We start from the raw sequence: 14357 nt of genomic DNA, 5'->3' as shown, positions 1-14357 counted from the left end.
ACATGTCAGTGGGTTATGTCACAGGAGAAGAGTAAGATGTCGTGTTTATTGGGATCTTCATCTGAATTCCCTGTCATTATCACAGTCCCCAGAATGGGATTTCTAACTCATGGTCACTCAGAAGCCACGGGACATCCCTGGCACAAGTACTTCATAAGTCCTTATTTTTTCATTAAAATTTAGTAATACAGATAAACAGTTTGGTGGATGATACTGTATAACCTAATTGAAAACTACCAGGTAGAAAAAGAGGGACAATAATCTTTGCTTCTAATGTATCCAGAATGTTTATTCTCTGCCAGTGCAGAACACTATTTACAAGTTTGCGTGATTTCACTCTACACTCAGCAGATTCCTAAGTGGCCTGACATCTCTCTGGTTTCCCGGGGGGAAAGAATGAAACAGTTACACTAATCTAGTGTTGGTTTACTCTAACATTTGATTAAAAATAAACCCTGTTCTGAAAGAGAATGATGCCCTTTTGACATGCATGGCATATTTCTCTTCCAAGGGCATCCCAAATAGGCTGACTACAAATACATCCACTAATGAGATGAACTTGAAATACCACTGCCGTGATTATAGGCATAAATAGTGAATTTCATTAGGTTAGTTGAGTCCCCAATTTGATAGCATAGTAAATCTCAAAACAACTCCGGGCAGTAGATAGAGAAAGAGCTTTTTAGGGTATAATTAACTTATTCGAGTGTACCTCCTGGCTGTCTTACCATAGCAGTTCTAACTCAGACCCCGGCTGTAAGGACATCAAACAATTCAACATTGTTACAAGGATTCTTAACAAACCCAACGGATTTATAAGTTAGGAAAAAATAGTTTAACTTATTAATTCTTTTTTGTGTGTTTGAGAGGAGAGAGAACCAGTGGGAGAGAGAAAAAGATCTTAAGCACCCTCCATGCTCAGTATGGAGCCCAAATAGGAGCTCGATTCCACGACCCTGGGATCATGACCTGATCCGAAATCAAGAGTCAGATGCTCAACTCACTGAGCCACCCAGGCGTCCCAAATTAATTCTTAATGAGTTATCTGCCTTTTGGATTTTGTGTACATTTCTTATACTCCACTTCTGTCTCCACCCCTTCCTCAGAGAATGTTTTATAGACACACAGCATACATGACAGTTCAGTTAGGTACAGGGACATGATGTAGTAAGTGACAGAGATTTATAGGAAAATCGTGTAGGCAAGAGAGAGGATAAATTGGTGTGGTTGAGGAGGTCCAAGCACTGGAACCAGAAAACTTGCTTTTTACTCACCTGGCCTTAGGCTGGTTGGTCATCTTTTAAGAGAATGTGTTTCCTCAGCAGAAAATGAAGACAGGGGCACATGGGTGGTTCAGTGGTTAAGTGTCCGACTCTTGGTTTGGGATCAGGTTTGTGAACTCACGGTTCATGAGTATGAGCCCTGTGTTGGGCTTCAGCACTGACAGCACACAGAGCCTGCTTGGGATTTTCTCTGTCCCTCCCCCACTCTTTCTCTCTCAAAATGAATAAATAAACTTAAAAAAAATTTTTTTAAAGAAAATGAAGGTAATAGTTATCTTAGAACACTGGGTGGTTGTGAAGCTAAAGAGAAGATTTTCAACGAACATTCATTGAGCACCTATTATGTCCTGATGTCTTTACACACTTGATCTCATTAGTCGTCAGGTAGGTGCCCTGACTTTCTCACTTACTGACTCTATTGGTCTGCTGTAACAAATCCCTTTAACCAGGTGACTTAAAATAACAGGAATGCATTCTTCCACCGTTCTGGAGACCTGACGTCCAAAATCAAGGTCAGCAGGGCTGGTTCATTCTTGAGGCTTGGAAAGAAAATACACTCCATCCCTGGTTCCTGGCTCCTAGCGGCTGCCCGCAGTTCTTGATACTTCCATGTCTTGTAGACACATCACTCCAGACTCTGCCTCCGTCCTCCTGTGGGCTTCCCCTCTGGGTGTGTCTGTCTTCTTTTCTTTTATAAGGATACTCATCATTGAATTTCTAAATTCTAGCCTATGTATATGATGATCTCATCTCAAGGGCCTTCATTTAATTACATCTGCAAAGACCTTATTTCCAAATAAGCTCACATTCAGAAGCACAGAGGGTTTAGAATTAGTCACATCTTTCGGAGGCCAGCCTGCAACCCACTGTATAGAATGACCAAGCGAGGAACTGAATCCGGGTACTTTCTGATTTGAAGAGAATGCACTGTGGACTCAGCCATGCCCTCTCCCTCTGTGAAACTTCTTTGCCCATGCTAAGGACCACATCATGGTTTCTTCTCCTTATTCTGGAATTTTAGGGTTCCCTGTGATTCTAATTGATACAAGAAAGTAGCCTGGGCACCTAGAAGAAATCACTGACTTCTACTAAATTTTTGTTTGCTTATAAATAAGGGCACCCTTCTGCCTAAATAATTTCTGAATAGTGAGTTGAGTCATACACCTGGAGTTGTTAAATCATCCAAGCTTGTAGCAAAAATAAGAAGATAGTTAAGATTCATTGAATGTTTGTTATGTATTAGGCCTGCACTCAGTGCCTCAGATACATCATATTATATCCCAGGAGAGATTGACTCTTACTGTCTCTCATTTACAGAAGAAATGGAGATTCAGAGGGATTAAGGAAGTTGTCTCAAGTCATAGAGCTGCTAAGTGATGGAGCTGAGATTTGAACCCAGGTAGTCGGACGACAAACGCCATGCTCTTGAAACTACAGTAGAGTGATATTACCCCTGACGCTCTGGCCCACAGTTCCTTCCCCTCCTGCCAGGCAAGGCCGGAGGCAGTTGGGCCTAATGAACAAAGACTTGTTAATCACGCAAATTAACCATGAATTTCTAATAGAAACAGACTGGGCATTCAGATGTCTCTTTGTTTGCCCTCATTTCATCTTTAGAGTGACACTGTTGAAAGATATTTGGAACTGTTGAATGAAAACTACTTGGAACTTTAGCCTAGTTTTTAGGGGAAAAAATAATCGGGGTATTTCCTTTATATCATTACTGTTCTAATCCCTTTGGTCTGGAGTTTCCTTATGCATTCATTACTCAGAATAGTTGTTTTTAATTTGTCAGCACATAACATAATTTTGCTCAAGAAAAATAGCATACTTCCCCCCACCCACAAAGGCTGAATTTGTTTTGGTTTGTCATCAGTGTAAACAGTGTCCCTTCAACAGGGTAATATAATAAAAAAGTCACCTACGTACAAGAAAGGATGTAGTAATTTAGATGTAGTCAACACTATAATTCTTTCTTTCTGACTAATATTTTAAAATTATCTTTCACTGACACAGGCAAGATAAATCAGTAATATGACCCCAAAGTCTAAGTGAAAGCTTATTGCTTTAGAGTATATTCATTTATTTTTCATGCTCATGTCTGTTTTTAAAGAATGGTTTTGTAAGTCTATTTTTACTACTTAGAACATAAAGTACGCCACCTGCCACTCCGTGATCTTCAGTGAAATGCTGGCCTTAACTGGAACTGCTCATTGTCTTTTCTTGCCTATAATGCAATTCGTTAAGGATGGTATATTTTTAGCTGATACAGAAAAGGTCATTTTCTTTAATATAGTGTCCTCTTAATTAACTTGGGATCCCTGAAAAGGAATTTAAGCCTACAAGTCCTCCTGTTAGATTTATGACCTTCCTCTTAAAAGTTAATGTATTTAAAGAGTCAAGATAGCTTGCTTCAACTCCAGAGCAGTCTTCATAAATCATGCCCCGCAGAGGTTCTGGGGAGTATATATTTGGACTCAGGGATGAGCATGATCAGGAAACAGAAACAAGAGCTCTGGCAAGACAGGAAAAGACTGGCGCTTCTGCCCCTTTGCTGAACTACTTCCTCTCCTGAGAGTTGGGTACAGCAAGTCACCAGGGCAACAAGATGCAAGAGGCAGTGTGGGATTGCGTTGCAACTGGCAACCAATGTGTTTTGACTTCTGAAAGCCATAACAAAGAAAACTCCCGTTGTATATAAAGTTTCTATTTTATTTGGAGCACTTTATGTTCCCCGAATGAATACTTGATGATTCTTGCTCAGTATACTACTTTCATAGAATCTCTATACATCTGAAAGGGACAAAATATCTTCTGGGGTGCCATGGATTTACTTGACAACAGTGAATTCAGGGAGTTTCCCAGGCCCTCCGAGGGGAGGCTGTGACGGTTCTTGTAGACCCAGGGAAGCTGAAGCTGCTGCGGAGAACTGAAGTGATTTGCTCAAGGTCAATTGGAGATCAGGGAATATTTGGCTCCAGCTTCCCATGCTAATTACCATTTGGTTGGTCTCTCCTTGATTTATGCATTTGTTAATAATTATTTTTCTTTAAAGCTCGAGAAAATGAGTCTGAAAACCTTTTGCAAAATAAAACCACCTTTTGGTATTTTTGTTGTAGTATGTACACATTTTGCTGTTCTTGACTTGAATCTTCTTTTCTCTGCTCAAGGACTGTCCGTTGCAGACTCCTCCCAAAGTGGGGACAGTTGAACAGAGATGAGTGTTAGGCTGACCAGTTTTTCGGCGTTTTGCACTGACCATTGGCTGTAAGAGAGTCACTATGTTATCTCAGCTGTCAGGGATTCAAGTCCTAACACTCAGTTCTCAGACATAATTTTGGTGCAGCCAGCGTGTTGCTGAGGAAGGCGTCTCACACAAAAGATATAACAGAGTCATTCTTTATTTCCTTTTTTTTTTTGCCTTATCATCTGATAAAATCCTAAAGTATAGGGATAATGAAATAAATTCCCTGCTCAATTTCATGTTGATTTCCAAGACTATTAATCAGTTCCATTTTTCATTATGGTAAAATATTCATAAATAAAATTTACCATTGTAACCGTTTGTAATTGCACATTTCAGTGCTATTAAGTACATTCACAGTGCTGTACAATCATTACCACCATCCATTTCCAGAATTTTCCATCCCAAATTGAACTTTGGTTTCTACTAAACCCTAATTCCCCATTTCCCTCCACCCCTGGTCCCTGGCAACCATTATTCTGTTTTTGTCTCTATGGATTTGACTACTTTACGTACCTCATCTAAGTGGAATCATGCAATATTTGTCCTTTTGAGTCTGGCTTATTTCACTTAGCATAATGTTTTTAAGGTTCATCCATGTTATAGCATGTACCATAATTTCATTTCTTTCTGAAGCTAAATGATACTCTATTTTGTGGACATACCATGTTTTATTTCTCCATGCATCTATTGATGGACATTTGGGCTGTTTCTACCTTTTAGCTCTCATGAATAATGCTTTTCTGAATATTGGTGTAAAAATATCTCAGGTCCCTGCTTTCAGCTCTTCTGCATATACACCTAGTGGTACAGTTGCTGGATCACATGGTAATTCTGTTTCCATTTTGAGGAACTGCCATTTTGTTTTCTGTAGCCACTGCACCATTTTATATTCTCAACAATGCACAAGCGTTCCTATTTCTCCATATCCTCACCAATGCTTGTTATTTTGATTTTTTTGATAATAGCTATGCTAATGGGTATGAGTGGTTAATCAAGTATATTTTAAACATTATTTGCTATGGTGGACATTTGTCGCATTTGCAGTGACTTATCTTCTTCTAAAAACGTTTTTCTGAATATGGAGAATTTCCATTTATAAGTTCTACCTCTCCAATATCAAAATGAAAGCTCAAATCCCCAACTTCCTTTCCAGCTAGAATAAAGTCATGTGACCCAGGCCCTATTAATCAAATGTATCTATCTATGCAAGATTTAAATTCTTACATGATGAAGAAAAGATATAAGGTCTTTTCAGTGCTTCCATTTTGTTGGCTTGGGATGTCTAGGCTGAAGGTGGCATTTCCTCAGCAAGCCATTTCTATGGTATGATTGTGGGTGTTATTCCTGGAAGCTCATTTTCAAGCCTATTTCTTCAACCGAAAAGTCCAATCCAATCTTGTTTAAAACTTCAACTTCATATCTAACTGAATACTTGTCTTCTGCCTGCTCCATATCAGTGAGGCTTCTTCCTGGCGGCCTCAGAGTGGGGAAAGGGCCTGGTCTACGCATTCACTCTTTCTTTTCTCTTTTTCCTCTAGTCTTGATTCTTGCGGAGCAAAAGTAGGGAGGATGGATGAAAAAATGAAAGAATGTTTACCTAACTGCTGTCATTGTAGTCCCCACTCAGGTAGCATTCTGCTTTCTGTGGCACGTGTCTACATATGAACTTTCCTGTATGCGCAAGTGACCAGAATGGAACCTACATGAGACATCATTGAAGAACAGCTGAGGGAGACTCAGTTAAGCATAGTTGAAAGCAGCAAGTAAACAAAAATTGAACCAGTTCACATTCCTACCTCTCTCTGAGTTTACGTTCTCTACCATGCAAGTTACTGAGGATACAGCTATTTGAAGGCCCTGTTTATAAATGGGGGTCTTCGTTCCAACACTTCATATCCATATCAACTTGACCCATCTCCTGACCTGATTCTCCTGACCTGGGAGAATCAATCGGACTTGACCTTTGCCACTGCCCCCTGCTTCAGTCCATGGTGGAATGCCTTATGGTCTCCAGCTGCTGGAGTCTTTGCTTGATGGGTTACCCTCTTGGGTCACATGCAAGCAAGTCAGCACAAGCCTGGCTACTTACGGACCCACAGGCAACTTACACAGCTTTGCCCCACCAAGTGGGGAGTGTAGACTGCTACACACTTGCATCTGCTCTTCCATCTCATCTCTTTCCATTTCTTTCCCCTGCACAAATGGGTATAGGGCACAGATCAGCAAGTGCACTGTATAAACAGAACGAAACTAAGGAATAAAGGGTCAATAAGACACTCTACATCTTTGAGAATGATGCCTGGACCCCATCTTTCACATCAAAGAGATTTGGAAAATGGCACCTTCCCTCTTCTCTCCCAAGGGGAGAAGAGGAAAACGTCATGGTATTCATCCATCCCTAGCAATACTCAACACTTAGGATTGTCCTTTCTCTCTGTAACTGTCTCTTATACCAACTGGATGTGGGTTGGCATATGGGGCACAGGCTAGGGTGATGATTGGGGGTTAGGGAGTCCATTTGGCCACTTCTTAATAATCCCTGGAAGAATTCCCTCTTCCCAACTGGTTTCATTTTTCTGCCAAATCTGGGACAAATTTATCTCTTTATCTTTTATCTCTGGACAATAGCTCATGTTCCACTGTTGCATTTCCTGGGCAAAACCCATAGTGTCCTTTCAGAATTTTATATATTGGCACTTTATCCAAAAACTCTTATTGTGTCTCCTATCATTTATCTTTATGGATGGAATTTTTGTGTGCAGGGATATTAAGTAGCCTAGCATACAATCATAATGCTGTACACTGATTCCTAAAGGATCCAGATGAGCCCCCTTAAATCCTCACTGAGATCATTGGAAACTCTGGAGAAATTATAGGACACCGAAGACAGACAATAAAACCTATAAGTAGCCAGAGAACATAGATTACCTGCAAAGGAGCAACTATAATGTCAATAAACTCAACAGCATCAACAGAGGCCAGAGAATAATGGAATAATTGCTTCCATATCAGAAGATTGTTTTCATTTCCTTCCACATCCATCATCCACTTCTGATATTTCCCAGACCCTCATCCTTTTAATATAGTAATAGTAGAATTTGGTTTAGATCAATCATCAATGTTTGCATTATGAGTGTATGACCTGCTCTTGCGTGTTTGTGACTTGTTTTTGTCCTCTGAAAGTGTTTAATGTGTTCTTTGTTGGCCCCACTGTTTTGATACTTCACAGTGATATGCCTTGGAGTGTGCCCATTTTCATCCATTTTTCTGAGCACTTAGTGAGACTTTCAACCTACAAACTCATGTTTTTGAATTCAAGAAATTTCCTTAAATTATTTTTCCCCCTCATTCATTTTCTCTATTCTCTTCTTCTCAAACTCCCATTATTCATGTGTTTTCTTTTCTTTTTTTTTTTAAAAAAAGTAATCTCTATGCCCCAAGATGGGGCATTTTCTCTGTTGAAAATGCAAATATAGAAATGTAAATTTACATGTCTTATAATATATTATAATAGAGTATAAAATATTATTGTTTTCTCCTGTTTTCTTTTCTTTGCTTTATGTTCTACTTTTTTTGGGAGAATGACCCAAAAGCTTCACTTGAACCTCCAACCTTTCCCAGTGAGTGTTTCAGTTCTGCTCTCATGTTTTTAATTTCTAAAAGATCTTTTTGGTTCTCTGAATGTTCCTTTGTAAACAGCATCCTGAAGTTGTTTCTGGGATTCAGTGCCATGGCTTATCTCTCTGAAGATTTTAATAATTGTTTTATTTTGAAGTTTTCCTTTCATGGTTTGTTTTTCTTCAAGTTGTTTTTCTCTGTTAGTGGCCTGTTTGTTTGATCCTTATCTTGTATATTACAGGCATTCCTTAGCTGTCTGGTGATATTTAGGTGTCTGCTCGTGTTTGATTGTGGATAAGAAGCTAACTGGAAGATGTGAATGAGTTGTACTGGAGGGTGGTGGGGCTGGGCTATTTCTTGGGGGGAATGTTAATATCACTATGTTTACATTTTCATCTAGATCTGGTCAGATTCCTTGGAAATGACCTTTCCCTTCTCATTCTTCTCCCTGGAGAGAAAAAGTCTGGTCATAACTGCTCTGGAAGCCGAGAGGGTGAACAGGGCTTGGAGGCAGGGTCTCCGCTTTCAGTGTCTACAGGTTCATTATTCATCCTGGCCTCAGAGTGCTTCTTCCGCTCTTAACCCAGTCTGTGCCTTCCCAGTCCAGCCTACCTCTGTTCCGCCTTTTCCATTCTTTTGCTAGAGTGATGTGATGGTTAGTTTAACTTGTCAACTTGACTGGGCTAAGAGTTGCTCAGATAGCTTGTAAAACAGGACTTCTGGGTGTGTCTGTGAGGGTGTCTCCGGAAGAGATTAGCATTTGAATCAGGAGACCAAGTGAAGAAGACCCCCTGACCAGTGCAAGCCAATTTCTCCATTTCCCTTAAGGACCTGCCTAGAACAGAAACAGTAGAAAGGCTCATTTATTCTCTGCTCCAGCTCAGCCAGCGGGCTTCTTCTGCCCTCAGACAATAGAGCTCATCCTTCTCAGGCCTTTAGACCTGGGCCAGAACTGACAGCATTGTCTCCTCTGGTTTACCGGGCCTTTCAGTACAGACTGGGACTGTGCCACCAGCTTTCCTGGCTAGGGGACAAGAAGTCATCCAGGAGCAGAGAGTCCAGCTAGTGCTTCTCAAACAACTTTTCTAATCCTCATTTTTCCCTTTTCTGCTATTACCCAATGCCACTATCTCCTGGACTCTTGATGACGTTGTAGAATAAACTGAGCCATCAACCTGACTTCCATCTGCTAGGTCAGTTTTTCTTTATCTGCTTTCTTTCTGGCCTTCAAAAGTCTGTTGCCTCCCCTCCCATGCTCCGTAACCTTAAAGGCTTATCTATTTCTACATAATGACTATTTGTCATAGTCTTTCAATGGATTCTGGAGAAGTGACATTTGGATGAGTGTGTCCAGTCCATCGTCTTCACCCAGAACTTTAATCTTAAAGCCTACATCCAGCTGAACTAATTTTTTGACGGATGCTTTCAAAGACTGGCCGAATTGACCGCTCCTAGATCTTAGCTGACAAAAGTTCTAAGGGATCTATTTCAAAAAGCAGTAAGTTGAACCTTGAAGGGAAAACGTGGAACACAAGCATTAATAGACTCAGGAGCCTGGTGGGGACCCAGGCCGATGCCTGCTACGGAGAAGCTACTCCCTTCTGGAGGAATGTGGCCATGTCTACCCCATATGGAAACCCAGCAGAGCTGCAGAAGGCAGCCTCCTCTGCAGGGCATTCCCAGAGCTACAGTGAACAGAGCCATTTCAGTCCTGTCGCCTGGTTTTGGAAGGAAGCCTAGAAGTGAGGGAACCAGTTTCCCATAGCCCGGTCCGTCCCGCCAAAACGTGAGAAAAATCCTGAGTCCAGTGAGTTGGATATTCAGAGATCTAATTTGAACCTGCTATGGGTGAGTGACTAAATAAAGCTTTCCCATAACAAAATAAATATAAATTAAGTGTGTTTGTAAAGTTGTAAAATGTGTAATGAGAAAAGTACCCTTCAGCTGGGGAGGAGTTAGAGGGGCTTCCAGCAGTTTGGAAACAAGATGTCTCATTTAAGAGTTCTTCTCTGTTGTTGTTTCTTCCTTTATTCTTCCTTCCTTCCTTTTTTCCTTCTTTCCTTCTTTCCTTCCTTCCTTCCTTCCTTCCTTCCTTCCTTCCTTCCTTCCTTCCTTCCTATTTTTCCAGAAGACACTTTTATTGGACACAGACAAACTTGCCTTTCAGGCTATAACCAGGGACCGAGATCATTTCCTTTAGCCTCTAGAAAGATCCTGTAAGGAGCCTTTCCATGTCTCCCCCTCCATCTTGTTTGCTCCACCTCAGGCATCATCAAATGAAGGTTCTATTATTTTGATCCTGAAACGATTTTCTATGTTACTCTTCTTAATGTCCTAGTTGTTGGTCATATGGGGAAACAAAGGCAAAAGAAACAAATTTCCTCATGGCTCACTGCCCACTGACAGGTCCTTAAGACAGGCAGAGTGACCTTCCTCTAGGAGCTCAGCTGCCTCAGTGGTGACACTTAGCTGAGGGTAAATGGCAACCATAGCTTAACATTAGCCCGACCTCCAGAATCCTATACATCTCCTTTAATATATAAAAATGCTTTGAAGACTTCTTTTACTTCTTCCCCCCAAGATTTATGTTGGCAATCATCCTCCAAGCAAATGGCCACTGATCTACATCTGAAGGGTCTCATGACCAAGGTTTTATTAGACAGTAATAAATGGCCTCCCCTTGAGGTCCTGGAAACCTTGCTTCCAAAATTCCTTAGAGACTCGCACTGTCCCTAACCCAGCTCTGACGTGAAAGTGCGTAATCAGTCACCATCACCACCCCAGGGCTGCTCTTTCCGCCCACTGGTCCTTTCCCTGCGCTTTAATAAAAACCAACTTTTTGCACTGGAAACATCTCAGGCATTCTCTCTTGATCATTTGCTCCCAAACCCCAACATTTTCTAAGTTGGTACTTAGGAAGGCATCCACTCAATGGATTAGATTTTTCTTCTGCTCTGATAAGACATTAAAGCTACAGTTTACCGATTATCTCGTTTATATTTTTAATTTCCACACCCTCCCACCCCCCAAAGACAGGACACTACATGAAAAGGTGTTTTGATGGACAGACTCCATAATCAATCTCGACATAAGCCTGGAAAAGCTTGAGTTGATATAAAAGGAATATTAATATTTACATAGTGCATATAGAGTGCCGGCACTTTTTTGAGTACTGAAAAACTATGAACTAACCTAGTACTCACCACCACCCAGTGCGGTAGGTACTACTATTATTTTCATTTTACAGAAGAGGAAACTAAGGCAGAGAGACACTCAACAATGTGCTCTAGGTTCACAGGTAGTAAGGGGCTACCAGTAAAACTCCAGGGGTCTGGCTTGAGAGTCCATGGTCATGGTCATGGTCATGACAAAGTTACACTCCCCATTCTGACATAACACTTTAGTCTTTTCAAAAAGCTTTTTAAAAACTAATAGTAATAGTGACGTGGTTTGTAGTGTTGGGATTTGGGAGCCGACGGCCAAGAAAGAATTCCTGAGACAGTATCCGTGCGAAAAAGTGGTTTTACTGACGTACAGGGTCAGGCCCCGTGGGCAAAAAGCATTGTACTGGGATTGTGAGGAGTGACTGATTACATAAGATTTTCTTCCTTTTTTTTTTTTTAAACAAATGACTTTAATTTTTTTAATGTTTTTATTATTTATTTATTTTGAGACAGAGAGAGAGAGAGAGAGAGAGAGAAAGAGAGAGACAGAGCACAAGTGTGAGCAGGGGAGGGGCAGAGAGAAAGAATCCCAAGCAGGCTCCGCTCTGTCAGTGAAGAGCACAATGCAGGGCTCGATCCCAAGAACCGTGAGATCATGTCCTGAGCCAAAACCAAGAGCTGAACACTTAATTAACTGAGCCACCCAGCTGCCCCAGAAGATTTTCTACTGTATGAGGGGGAGAGGGGTGTTAGGGTTCTAGGGAATTCAGTCAGTAGGTTTCTGGAGATTGCTTTTTTCTTGTAAGTCATTAAGACAGTTGCAAACTGGTCTGTGTCAGAAATGACTCTGATCTCGATCGGTTAAGCATTTGTTCTTCCCTTTCCTTCGTTCTTGGGCAGTCAGGAGTGTCTGAGGAGTCACACGTACCCCACCTGGGGGAGCCATGGGGCGGGGGGGGGGGGGGGGGCAGGAGTTGAGAGGTTTTAGCTTGTGCTTCGCCTTTTGCTCCTGCATCAATAGTACTTAATTTTGTTGATGATGAAAATATTAAGCCAGAGCATTCCTTAAAAAAAAAGGGGTGGGTGGGGCATCTGGGTTGTTCAATCGGTTGGGTGTCAGACTTTAGCTTAGGTCATGATTGATCTCACAATCCATGGGTTCAAGCCCCACATCGAGCTCTGTGCTAACAGCTCAGAGCCTGGAGTCTGCTTCAGATTCTGTGTCTCCCTCTCTCTCTCTCTCTCTGCCCCTCCCCCGCTCACTCTCTGTCTCTGTCTCTCAAAAATAAAAATAAAGACATACAAATTTAAAAATTTTTTAAAGGATTTAAAGAAATGTTTATTAATTTATTTTGAGAGAGAGAGAGACAGAGAGTGAGCAGGGGAGGGGCTGAAAGAGAATCCTAAGGAGTCTCTGCACTGTTAGCACAGAACCCAACATGGCAGGCTTGAACTCATGAACTGTGAGATCATGACCTGAGCAGCAAGCAAGAGTCAGACGCTTAACCGACTGAGCCACCCAAGGTGCCCCTTAAGCCAGAGCCTTAATGTGGTCTTAGTAGAATCCCTCGGAGAGCTTTAAGGAAATTCCAGTGTTTTTGTCCTGTCCCAGAAATTATGATGGGATTGGTGTGCTGGAGCCTAGCCTGTGTGCTAGAAACACAGTGGCTCTGAGGACAGCTGGAATTGTCATTCGCAGGATCAGCTCAGTGAGGCATCTTGCAGTGCCTGGAGGGAGACTTTCTTCATTATCACCCAAATCACCTGCATACATGCGCCTTGGGCACTCACTTGGAAAATCTGGAGGAATTGGTGTCATTTGACATCTTTAAATACCCATGATTTTAGGGGTGCCTGGGTGGCTCTGTTGGTTGAGTGTCTAACTCTTGATTTTGGCTTAGGTCACGATCCCAGGGCTGTGAGATCAAGCCCCGCATCAGACTCCACACTGAGCACTGAGCATGGAGTCTGCTTAAGATTCTCTCTCTCTCTCTTTCTCTCCCTCTGCTCTTCACCCTCTCACACTCTCTTCCTCTAAAATAAAAATATATAAAGGAGCACCTGGGTGGCTCAGTCAGTTGAGCGCCCAACTTCGGCCCAGGTCATGATCTCCTGCTGTGTGGTTTCCAGCCCCGAATCAGGCTCTGTGCTGACGGCTCAGAGCCTGGAGCCTGCTTTGGATTCACGTCTCCCTTTCTCTCTGCCCCTCCCCCCACTCATGCTCTGTCTCTCTGTCTCTCAAAAATAAATATTAAAAACTTAAAATTAAAATAAATAAAAAACACCCAGGATTTTAGGCCTTTACATTTCAAGCTTCCAGACTAGTGGTAATGGTGTGGCCTGACTTGCCATCAGTCATACGCCTTTGCACACCACACACACATACACGCATGCCCGCATGTGCACACACCTCGTTCGCCTGTTCGGAGCTGATGTTTGCTGCCTCTCGCCCTCCTGGATGGTGACAATTCCGTCTCTAAGTAGTTGTGAGAGTTGCCGTCTTTGTTCAGTTTAGATTGAAGTCACACAGAGCGTAGCTCCTCAGTCCAGCACATTAGCGACGTCAGAGGCCCTAAGTCAGAAGATCGTTTGGGGTTTCGCTGCGCTTTTGGGGCACGTGTTTGGCTGCAGAATGCCAGCACTCAAACGAAGCTAGAAGAGGAGAAAGCCTAGCACTTGGGTTTAGCCCACATTGTGCACAGCGGCCCCCACCTCTGGAGCCCCCGCCAGCTGTAAGGAAGAGAATTCCGATGGCCATCACTCCTAGCCCCCGCAGATGACCCAGGGCCTTAACTCCCAGGATTGGGGGGATGTCACGGGGGTGTACATATGTGCTCACAGGCCTGCACCACCCCCACCCCCTGAAACAGCCACTTGCTGCCCGTTCTCATGACAGTTAACCTTGAAATGCCAACAATGTCTGTGGCAAGGTGGGGCATGACACAGCTCACCTGCTCTTTTTTTTAATTTTTTTTTATTAATAGTTTATTGCTAAGTTGGTTTCCATATAACAGCCAGTGCTCTTCCCCGCAAGTGCCCTCCTCC

This window comes from Suricata suricatta, chromosome 13 (genome assembly GCF_006229205.1).
Source record: "Suricata suricatta isolate VVHF042 chromosome 13, meerkat_22Aug2017_6uvM2_HiC, whole genome shotgun sequence".
In the NCBI taxonomy this organism is placed as follows: domain Eukaryota; kingdom Metazoa; phylum Chordata; class Mammalia; order Carnivora; family Herpestidae; genus Suricata; species Suricata suricatta.
Note: the sequence above shows the minus strand (reverse complement) of the source record.